This window comes from Corythoichthys intestinalis, chromosome 11, assembly GCF_030265065.1.
Source record: "Corythoichthys intestinalis isolate RoL2023-P3 chromosome 11, ASM3026506v1, whole genome shotgun sequence".
NCBI lineage: Eukaryota > Metazoa > Chordata > Actinopteri > Syngnathiformes > Syngnathidae > Corythoichthys > Corythoichthys intestinalis.
The window spans coordinates 44,547,026-44,559,444 of record NC_080405.1 but is presented as its reverse complement, the minus strand read 5'-3'; the positions used below and the strand labels follow the sequence as shown (position 1 = coordinate 44,559,444).

Here is a 12,419-nt window from a genome sequence, read left to right as displayed (position 1 = left end):
TTCTTTCTGGGTCCAATTATATATGGTCAGTGAAGAAAACAACAGTTTGGACATGAAAGTTATGGTGTCCTGAAAAAAGTGACCCAACCAGGCCATTGTGAACAATTTTTTCTTTGAAATATAAAGGCAACATCAAAAGCATTTAAGAAATTCGGATAAAGTAGGCTCAGTTGTTAGAGGGTTAAGTTGATTGATGGTTGATGAAATAGAGCAGCCTACTTGTTTTGCGTTTGTCACAAGTGAGTAAGTCTCAGCTAGTTTGCTTTTAAGAGAAGGACTCCGTGATGGATAGCTGAACTACATCTGGGGAGATAATTACTTTGGCAGAACATTTTCTGAACAATATATACACTACCGTGGGGGTTACTTAAGACTGGGCGATTTTGAGATGGAGACTGTAGATTAAAAAAAAAATGAGTTCGATCTCAGTGATCACCTATTTCGTATTTAATCAAACAACCTTTTGCTGATGGAAACTTACTACTTTGGAAGACTTTGAACAGAACCGAAGAGCCTCTGTATTGAATTAACACAAGCACTTTGATATTTAACAGTAGCCTGTCTAAACCCAGCGTCTTTAAATAAATGCAGCTAACTACAGAATAAACAATATGAATCTAACATAAAATGTCAATGTAGCAATTACATTAAAAACACCTCTCGCTTAAAGTGTGAAAAGCCTCAGTGAGTGCTGCTAGTTTCGACTTTATGCATGATCTAGTTTCCTAACACTTGTCCTTGGGTTTTTGTTCATCAATACACTCACTGACTTCCCACTGACCCAGTGTTAAAGCATTTCACCACGTTTCCTATCACCGGCACAACAAATACACACATCACGTTTAATTTATTCTATCCAGGAAAAACAACACCAGGAAGATCTGAGTTTTTCAAGGGGAATTCTTCCAAACAAAGAAAATATCATCACCAGGGCAAAATCGGTTCAGCTTGCTTGCCAGTTATCACTGGCAAGCAGGTCATAAGGCAGAAAAGAGCTACTTATAAGCAATGAGGGCAACAACAGGCCGAATGTGCCAGGAATTCCCTCTGTATTTATCCACACTAAAGTCTAATTAAGTCCTAACTATAACACCCTTTAATCAAAGCATAATCTGACAAGTCTACCTCTAAGTGCCTTGGAAACAGAAAAACGCTCAGAGTAAGTACTTGGCAAAGGTATGCCACATACCGAGGAGCATCACAGATTCGTCTGCCATGTCACTGCAGTGGTGTCGGTAGAGGTAGACCTGTAATTTAGCCAACCATCAGACTGCATGCTGGTGAAATTACTGTATTCAGCCAGGATTTTGGTCTTCAACTCGTTTTAAGTAGTAGTTGATTTGCAGCCTGTGAGACGACATCTCATGCATGAATCTTGGATGTAAATACACATGCCGGACACTGGCATGAGCACATTTTAGCGACTGCTACACTGGGGACAACTAAACTGTAACTGAATAAAGTGGTACTTCCACATATGAACTTAATTCGTTCCAGGACCTGCTTTGTAAATTGAAATGATCGTATGTCGAGCGGGATTTTCCCACAAGTATAAGTTATAATTCGACTAATTTGTTCTACAGCCCAAAAAACCTTCATAAATACCGCAGGTACAATTAGAAATAGCAATTACACATAGCGAAACAAATATGTTATAAATACAAAGCGTAATAACAATAATAATAATGTAACGAATCGGTTTCTAATGTGACGGTTGTGTTTTGCATGCTGTTCCTGAACGCACTGTGTGACTGATGAATAGTGAGAGAGGTGCAGAAGTGTGGACAATTTTAACTTTCTCTTTTATGTTCTGTTGTTGTTAGCATTGGCTACGGCAGACAGTAGACGCATTGTGTTGCAAAAGTTCTGATATAATTGATTAAAAACCTGACGAAGCTGGCGACTTCCTTGCCGATGCTACATAGTAATAATCCGAGCAGACGGCGGGTGGAGGTAGAGGAGGAGGACCGTCAAAACCTTAGACATCTTCCGGCTGTATGTTCGAGCTAGGTCACTGACACGCACACCACACTCATATTTTTCTATCAATTCCATCTTAATTTCAATGGTAAGCAACACCTTTTTCTTTTTTTTCCACCCCCTGCACTAACCTTCTTGGGACTCATGTTGATTTCTCCCACAAGAAAATCCAGCATCATGCCGTTTTGTGTGAAAACAATGAAATTGTGACGCTGTTGTAAATTGTCATGTTTCAAACATGTCGTCATATGTCGAGACAAATGACGAATCAAATTTTACATCGGATGTCGAAAGGATCGTACGTCGATGAGTTGGTATGTCGAGATACCACTGTACCATTGTTTTATCATGCCTTGGGTTGATTTGGAATTCTACAGCCTTTTACTGTAAACTGTAAAACAAGGTTCTCGCATACAGAACTAACAATTATTAAAATCAAGTGTCTCATCTCCAGTGCGACTGAAGAGAATTGGGAAAAAGAAAGGGTCCAATTCAGAAATGTAATTTCCTTTAAATGGCATTTGCCAAGATTTTCTTTTGGTTTCGAACAATAAATTAATGCCGATTATTTTCAGATCTTCTACAGTAATTCATCAAGCGCTCGATTTATTTAGTTATAGCCGGTCTTTTGCGTCGGGAGGTCTCCATTATCTAAACAAGTGGATTACAGATGATTCAAAGGCATCTTTGTCTCTCTTAGGGTAGCATTCCTGCAGTCCAGAAGAAGTAAAACAACTTTGCTGCTTTATAACTATTTGTGTTGTCAGCGTGCCAGAAGCTCTTGCCGTGACCTCCAAATGACGCAGCAAAAAAAAAAAATTAATTCACGAATAAGAATGTTTATACACGGAGATTTTAAAAATGATGTTGACCTTTTTGCGGGGACAGTTTGCTTAGATTTCAGTGCAGGACTCCATGACAAAGGACATCTTTGAGAGATGCATGGGTGCTTTAAACAGACTCTTCTCTTTTGTGATTGTTGGCAGTATATCAGTTGCGTTTCTTGGCAGCTGGGCAAAAAGAACGCACCATTAACGGTTGCGGGAGCAGTGAGGTGAAGGCTGTTATTCACGTCATTCCCAGGGTGGGCTAAGTACGCTCATTCTGACAGAAGAATCAACCCTGAGTCACATGTTGCTTTTATTGTACAGTACTGTAGGTAGGAATTTTTACTGTCTCTTCCTTGGGATGACTAAGGAGAGCTGTAAAACATGACGTGGTGGAAGACCACCTGATTAGTTTAGGTCAAACAGCCCTAAACTGTGGCATCTTAGAGCCCACTCCCTCCCGCAGACATGCCTGACAAGATGAGTGGTCTTTTTAAAACGGCCACATGCTTTGATTCACATTCCCCAGCCTGAGCCAGGACTATCGCAGAGTTAATTACAGCTGTGATTCATTACTGAAGGGGGATGTGGTAGTAGTGATGGTGGAGGGAGTTGGGGGCTTAATGTGAATATGAATGTGTGGCTAATTCAAAGTTTGTGGAAGAATCAAATTGGCGTAACAAAGGAAATGATGGATGTCCTGATTGGGGAAATTAACCTCATTGAACTCGCTGTAAAAGTGCAAAGCTGTAACGCGCTCGTGTAAAAGGGATTGCAGAGGGTTCCTTTCATAGTCACAGTCTACTCCAGCGCTGTGAATGATACTCATACTTGTCTGAACCAGTTGATTGTTTGTTGACATTATCTTTACTGCACCAACAAACAGCAGTCAAAAACTCTGGGTCCAATGTCAAAGTCAAAGGTATGTCACTCTTTTGACAGTAGGATTGAATCACTTACACAGCAAAAGCAAATTAGTAATGGAGCTGGTGGTTTACCGAAAATATACCGGTACCGAAATGGTTCACGATGACCAACGGAATTTTTACCAAGTCGGTAATTTCGTTTTTTTAATGAAAAGAAAAAATAACATCTTTTCAGACCGCTTTGACTATGTGTTGTTCGGCTATGCTCATTCCCCTTTAAGAAAGTACAGCCAGTGTGCTTACATGTAAAGTCACGTGGCTATAAAAAAAAAATCAAACAAAAAGAAGCCCGTCGCGATCAACCCGTATGCTAACGCTACAAGCGAACGTGATGGAGTCTATAATAGTGAAACGGCTGCCGGCAGCCAGGCCACAGGCAGTTCGAGTATAGCAATAGTCGACGCTCATAGTGTGATGTTGGTGCCCAGGAAGAACTCGACTAGTGCTGCAACAATTATTCGATTAACTTGAGTATTCGATTAGAAAAAGAAAAAAAAAATCAAATTAAATTTTCGAGTATTCGTTTAATTGAAGTGGCATTGTAATGGTTTGTTTTGAAAGTTTGCCTTTAGTTTCATTCATTTGGGTGGATACACTGACCTCTAGTCTGCCTCATTTCACATGGCTGAATCCAGCTGCTTCCTGTTAAGACCAACATAAGCTAAGTTTTTGTTTGAGCTAATGTTTTTTAATGCATTCATAATTTAAAGGTATATTTTTTGTGGAAATATGTGTTTTACCTATTGTTAAGAGCATTGTAAAAAAAAAAAAAAAGAAAAAAAACCCCGGCATTTTATAGCATTTAAACTAGTGGACTTTTACTATGTAAGTTAGCCAATTTTTCTTGTGTTGTACATATATCCTCATTTATTTATTTATTTATTTTTTAATACCATTTGAGGCTCAGGTCAGGTATTTTAATTTTTTATGTTCCTTAGTTGATTACTCGATTATTCGAATTAATTAGTGAATCGATTAATCGGCTACTAAAATAATCGATAGCTGCAGGCTTAAACTCGACGTCTGTTGCATTTTGGATTCGAGAAGGACGACGAACCATGGAGTCCTACATCAGTTTGTCCATTTCATAGACAACATGTGGTAGCTGCACTACTGCTGGATACAGGATATTTTTCGGACGACCACACGGGTGAAATGATCGCTCAGGCCCTGAAACAAATGCTCTCTGCATGGGATGTGAAGTCACCACCGACAACGGCTCTAACCTTGTCGATGTGGCTCAACTCAATGAGTGGATTGGGCACAGATTACATCTAGTAATCAGTATGTCCTATTATTTTTTATCATTGTGTATGACTTCTCGGATAGCTTTTATGATGGTACAATTTACATTTACAATCAGCTCAGCATTCATCATAAAGTATAATCCAACAGTGTAGCCTATAATATAACCGTCTAATGGCCACAGCTATTTTTCTGTATGTGCTTGCTTTATTCTGTGTCATTACTGCCATAATAAAATCTTAAATGTTTCATTGGCATAAGAGTTAGTGCAGTATAGTTGATTGTGTGTGTGTGTGTGGTGCATGTGTGTGTGAACGTATTTCAGAAATGCTCTGAGAAAAAAAAACTGAAACCTTGAAGTAAAGACTTGTGTCAAGCAATCATGTCACAGCAGCCATTAACAATAAGTTGTCTAATACTTGGTCCTCCGTTTGAAGTGCATTGTTTAAGCCCCTCTTGCTGTAAGTCATTTGTGTTAAAATGACAATTTTGAACAGTGACCATAGCAATATTGTACATTGTTCGTCATACAAGTCGTTATAAATGTTCATACTTGAATGCTTATTGTTTACAAGATATTTTTATATACTTAATGTTTACACTGCATGTACAATTGTTAAACATGTTAAATTGAAAGCTGATTGATAAATCAATGAGAATTGGTTAATTTGCATTTCATGCATTGATTCAGATTTTTAAATATATAACGGTTCGCTTGGGCGAATTTATTGTCATTTATCGTTATCGAGGTAAATCTGCTCAATTTATCGTGATAACTATTTAAGGCAGGGGTCCCCAAACTTTTTCCTGTGAGGGCCACATAACTTTTCCCTTCTCTGATGAGGGGCCGGGGTCAGTTTGTAACAGAAAAAGTGTGACGATTGCAGGAGTGGCTAAATGTAAACATTTATTGTTTTTCAGAAAGCCACAATCAAATAACCCTTTCTGGATTCTTCACAGAACAAAAGTAAATAAAATAAAAATAATTATATAATATAATATAATATAATATAATATAATATAATATAATATAATATAATATAATATAATATAATTAGGTCTGTCAAAATTATCGCGTTAACGCGCGGTAATTAATTTTTTTAATTAATCACGTTAAAATATTTGACGCAATTAACGCACATGTCCCGCTCAGACAGTATTCTGCTTTTTGGTAAGTTTTACAGCAAGGCTTTTTGTGCTGTCTAACAGCGAACTCTTGTGGTCGCTTTGCGACATGGTTTATTGTTTTCTTGCCAGTTCAATATGGCTGCACGACGTCTCGGGCTGACGCCTACGTTGTAATGTTGTGCTTATATGATCCTTGGACAAGATTTGTCCGTAAGTATGGTTGTTGTAAATAATGTACATATTATGTTAGTAAGCGAAATGTTATATTTTTTGTATGAGACGCTTTTTGTTTATGTTTAGCGAACCTGTATAGTGTGCTAAGCTAACGTTGTTGCTAATGCAATGCTTGTGTACTTTTTTTTGTAGTTATACGACGGTCTAAAGAGGACAATGGTTTGAGGCCATTTTATTAATAAATCAGATGAAAAAGGAAGAAGTCTGATTATTATGGCGTCGTTCACTAGCTGTCTAGCTTTGGAAAAAGTAGACGCTTCGGAGTGAGGACAGCATAGACAGATTTAAATGACAGTAGAGTGAAATGCCCACTACAGTCCTTATGTACCGTATGTTGAATGTATATATCCATCTTGTGTCTTATCTTTCCGTTCCAACAATTTATTTTACAGAATATATATATAATTTACAGAAAAATATGGCATATTTTATAGATGGTTTGAATAGCGATTAATTGCGATTAATTACGATTAATTAATTTTTAAGCTGTAATTAACTCGATTAAACATTTTAATCGTTTGACAGCCCTAAATATAATATAATAAACCTCTCTGGGTTCTTCACAGAAAAAGCCAGGAAATAAATAACACAAGTAAAAAAATTAATAAATAATTTTATAAAAAAATTGTTCAGGGGTCCGGACCAAATGTGGGGGCGGGCCATATCCGGCCCGCGAGCCGTAGTTTGGGGACCCCTGATTTAAGGCCATATCGCCCTGCCCTACTACGTCACAGATACGGATTAGTCTGTTTGGTTTGAAGTTATACTGATACGTGCTGCATAGTGCTACGTAACAGGTAGTGAACTTTTAAACAAATTCATTGCTCACAAATGTTCCAACAGGGATCGAAGGTGAATGAATAGCTCAAGAACATTCAGCCCGTTCAGGTGCCTGTCATTTCATTTTCAGTCTACCCATCTCTCTGCTACCTAAAAGCCACCCATACTTCATAGCAAGCACTGAAAACATGAAAAGACTTTTCATCAAGGGTTTTATGTCCTTTTCGTTTTAATAACTGCAGAGATTTTACAGGAATTATACCCGTGGGCTCTTTCTATCTAGATGTAGAAAATTGGAAGGGGAAAAGATTGGGAACAGTATTATTTTTTTAAGTCCATAACTTCAACCTGGGACGTTCAAAGTAGTATAGACTCAAAGAAAATTCTAAAATTCGGGAGGAACCCAAGTAATTGGACTGTGTTCACTGCCCCTTTTTTTTTTTTTTTTTTTTTTTTTTTTTTAAATCTCACACCCACTGGGGTTTGAAGGATCTATATTTCAAAAGCTGTCTCATTTGCAAGCCTGACTCGCATGTCCCCACCTTCATCCAGCCCTATTCTCTGCTCTGCCTTCTGCCCCTGAGCTCTTGTAAAATTGGCGTGCACTCTACCCAGCTCCTGACCAAAATTGCCGCCTAAGTGTTTCCACTCCACTGCCTCCATCATGGCTGTACAGTAGCACTGCACTAAGTTGTGGAGGGGTGGGGGTTCTAGATTCACCACATAATGTTTTTTTTAATCTGATAGTTCCAAGCTTGACACGGGAGAAGTCTGGGGCTTTATCATAAATGAGTGATCATAACACGCTAGCGCCCTGGAGATCAGAATTCGCACCCTAATCGTCACAAACAGAAGTGTCTTTGTTCACAAGCTGAGCGGATGCAAGCGAGGCATTCTGCTGCAGGACTCAGAAAAGCCTCCTTCTTCCTGCTATGGTCTCAGAGGTGTTGAAAAGTTCCCAGAGCACATTCCAAAGCGTGAGACGGACACAAGGAATAACAGTTGAGCAAGGGAAGAAGAATCCAGAGTTGTGCTCCCCTGGGGAAGTGGGGAAAAAAAAAAGAGTCATCTCTGTCAGGAAAAGTCCATTCCAAGCAATGCTTGATAGTATGTGTCAGACTCCCAAAAAGACAACTGCAATTCTCCTCACAACGATTCTTATGGTCACAGCCTCATGGTTAAGTCTTTTACACGAACCTTATCCACAAAACCCCAAACCTCCTCCAGCCCAAAATAGGCCAGCTTCTTAAAAACATTTTCTGAAGGAGACACTAAAAGGTAGATTGCCTTGACACTCCAAAAATGTGGACCATTTCAAACAACATTTGTGGGAAAATAAACCTTACCGATCGACCAAATTGAAAGTTGGCTAGCCTCATGGATTAGATTTTGGTCGACTTTGATGTTGTCACTGTATTGGTTGTACTCGCTTTACAATAGTTGTGACTAGAGCTGAAATGAATACTTGAGGAACTCGAGGAACTCGAGTTTAAAAACTGATCCGAGTAATTTTATTCACCTCGAGGAATCGTTTAATTTTGCCAGCTCTAAGCATCATGTTTTGCCTGGACTACTTTTAATGCGGGACAACGCGCTGATGTCACGTGCGTAGAGGAAGAAGCAATAAAAAAATATAAAAAACCTTTCTGCAGCCAACAGCCACAACAAATTACGCCGACGTTGCTAAAAAATAGCCCGCACGATGCTACGGTGGTAGCAGGGAGCATCTGATGCGTCTCATAGATATCACATGTATGTTGAACTCAGGGGTCGCGTTAACCGGAAATTTTCTGTCGTTGACCGGTTTTTTAAAACGGTGACGGAAAAAACTGAAGTCCGTCAGTCATTTTGACAGGTTGCAATTCACACCCCAGACCACAGGGTGGCGAGTTAGCATATTAATTAGCTATTGTCTCTCATAATGCATGACGTCGTTGGCTATTCTGTCAGAATATTGTAGCGTAACCGGGGTCTGGCGGCGGCACCGTGATTGACACATCAATGCGAGGTTCTTATTGGTGCACCCGGTGTGCCAGCGCGTCATCCAATTGATGGACAAGATTGCCGCCTGTGTATAGACCCCAATCACATGACGTCACAACTCCGCCCCCCTGACCGGAGCCGCCATATTGTGTGTCAGCCCGTCATGTTTATACATTACCGCCACGTACATGCCTCCTATTACGGCGTGTTTTTCTGCTCGTTAATATTAATAATCAAAATGGTGAAGGCGTGTGTGGCGGTTGGTTGCTGTAACAGAGAAGATAGACGGAGAGACTTGAAGTTCTACCATATTCTGAGAGACGCGAAGATGAGAGCGAGATGGACTGCTGTAATTCGACAAGAAATCTGGGCACCAAACGATCACCACAGACTATGTAGTAGCCTTTTTATATCTGGTAAGATGCATTTAATATATATTTAGAAGATTTTGGGCTGACAACCACAATTAAGATCATTGTGTGACGTTGGTGATTGGGGTCTATATCGTTGCCTCCTTTTCTTTGGGGGCGGAGTTGTTGGCGGTAAGCAGAGTAAAAAGAGAGAAAAATACCACGACTTCCGTGTCTAATTTTTCGCCGCCAAGCAAGCGTTACAATATTAATTAAAAATGAATGAAAACTAAATACTATTGAATATGTCATCATTATCATTTTAAAAATTTAAGTGACGGGTAAAAATAGACTATGACCGGATTTTTATGACCCTGTCAGTCAAAATGACAGACAACGAAAATGTCTAGCGCATCCTCTGGTTGAACTAGATGCGAAATGACAGAGTCAGCGGTGTTAGTAAACAGCCGCCATCTTAAAGTAGTACACTTCTCAGCGCTAATAAATAAGATTAACGTTACTGTCACTCGCTCATGTAACGTTAGACCTGCGGAGGGCTAGGTTTCTATTAAGACCACTGTCGATGTGTGGCTAACGTGTCTTACATACAGGCTTTATTTAATCTGTGAAAACAGCACTGTAGAGTGATGAGCGTTTAAAATGAAAATATGATAAAGCTAACTGCCAATTTTAGCTCAGTAGTGATTGCTGGATAAAACACCTAGTAGCAATGGTCCCTAATGTGATCCAATACAGCAGGTATCATACTGTAACATTGACAAAGAGTCACTTGCTTCATTAGGTTGCAATTATTTCTTTTTCGGGAACTTGTGGAACGACAACAACAACAGGAGGGCATGTCTCTCGCTCTCCCGCACCTCCCTAACCCCCGCACGTCATGCGGTGCATTCAGGAACGCATGCAAATATCCCCGCCATATTATAATCTGATATGTTACAATACATTTATTTTGAACACTGCAAAAACTCAAAATCCTATCAGGACTTACAGTTTAGACTAACTTAAAACTTAACTAAAATTAAAAAATGGCTTGACACAAATGGAAATTCAATTGAAACACGGGAAAAATCCCTAACTTTTAAGTGATGTGTGTTATCAAGCGTAATGGCATTTTTAGGTAAGAAATATATACATTTTTTTTGTTTTTTTTAAATAGATCTTTAAAAGTTTTTTGAGCGAAAGCAGTGAATTATTCTTTTTTTTTTTTTTTTTTAATTCTAGTCACATCTGAGAGGCAATTGTTGGCTGTTTTCAACAATGTACATCGAAAATAAAGACATTGATTGACTGAAAATGGTTCAATATTAGCTCAAATGTCTTGTTTTCACATGTATATTTATAATTGCTCTTTACCTAAAAAAAAAAAAAATGTTTTATCCGATTACTCGATTAATCGATAGGATTTTCAGTCGATTACGCGATTACTAAAATATTCGATAGCTGCAGCTCTACTTGTGACCTATAGTATACTGTCTAGTTTGCGCCACTTTCAGTGTGCAAGCCAACCACAGGAGTCAAGCTACTGTTGTCCTGTTTTTTCTTATATCCATTGTTTTACATTCTTTAGCGATGCATATAAGTGTTTTCCAACTTGTGTACAAAATTGGGTTGTATCTGTGTTGTAGAAACAACTCGAGGACTCGCTCTACTTAAGTGTTCTATTTTAGAGACTGCACAGTGGTCAATGACTAGTGTACTCCTAATGCAAGAGAATGGAGAAAGCCCATGGAAAATGGGTTACACTATTTTGTTTGTGTGCATGTCTGCGAGAAGCAAAGCCATTATTATTGTAGTCAACTCAAAGCGGAAGACTGAATCTAGACAAAACAAAAAGCGCTGCTAAAAGCAACGTCAAAAGGAAGAAAGCCAAGGCTATTGTAGGCTACACAGAAACATGCCAGTGCACAAACTCAATGAAAACTAAATGAGGTTTTACAACAGATCCAGGAGCAGACGATAACACAGTTACATGTATAAAAAAGTTTATATTAATATCTGTACACTGCACCCCTCTGGAAATGGTTTACTCACACGTGATGAGTGTGTCAATTTGCCCAAAAAGAGCACAGGCTCATTTGCAGAACGGTTGAACTTACAAAACCGAGCGCAATCAAATCACAAACCAATTCATCCAGGTCACATCACCTACTGATTTTGATTTCTTGGATAAACTGAGTATCCCTGTATTACAATAGCCTGATTGTAATGGCAGGGCAACCAAAGTCGCATCCAAATCAACCTGCGTGCTATCAAGACAAAAGACAAGACGTCTCCTCCACTTCCTTTTGTACAGCTTGTCATCCAATTGCTTCATCTAACACAATACACTGCAAATTCTCACCTTGGAAGCTGTAATATCGTTCCAAACACATTTTCACAATGCCCAACCATAGACTATAAAGTAAAAATAAAATATGCAAAACGGTGCTATAATTTGGGGTTACAACTGCAGTTAATTCCGTTTCATTGCACAAAATCGACCTGGTAAGCTGTTGGGAACGCAGACTTGCGTATTGATTAATGGGATGGCGGCTGCTGGTCTGACAAGATAACAGCAGCTGGTGTCACAGGACACCATGCGAGCACCGCAACGCCGACCTTGATGTCTTTTGCCACGTCGAGATGCTCAAGATACTGTTAGAACAGTCTTCATCAAATGAGTTTTCAGGCAGAAAGTATTATGACTGCGGTGGGACTTGATTTAAAAAAAAAATAATCTGATTAATTAACGACTTAGTAATGAATTGCATTTCAATGGCACAAAAATATATTCTTAAATCTGTAAATAGATCTTTAGTGAACGGCTGCATCAAGTATACACAGGGGTGATTATTGGTAACGCTGAACAAATGCATTTACTGTCATTTTCAGACAATAAGCCGCCCACTATAAACCCTTCGATTTATACTCCAGCGAGTTTCATTTATGGATTTTTATTTTTTATA

The 12,419-nt window shown here is 39.0% G+C and overlaps 1 protein-coding gene across 2 annotated transcripts in view; it reads right to left on the bottom strand.

The window, feature by feature from the left end:
* The window catches only part of ankrd50 (ankyrin repeat domain 50), a 64,046-nt gene that overhangs the window by 22,670 nt on the left and 28,957 nt on the right, over positions 1–12,419 (bottom strand). The window lies entirely within an intron of this gene.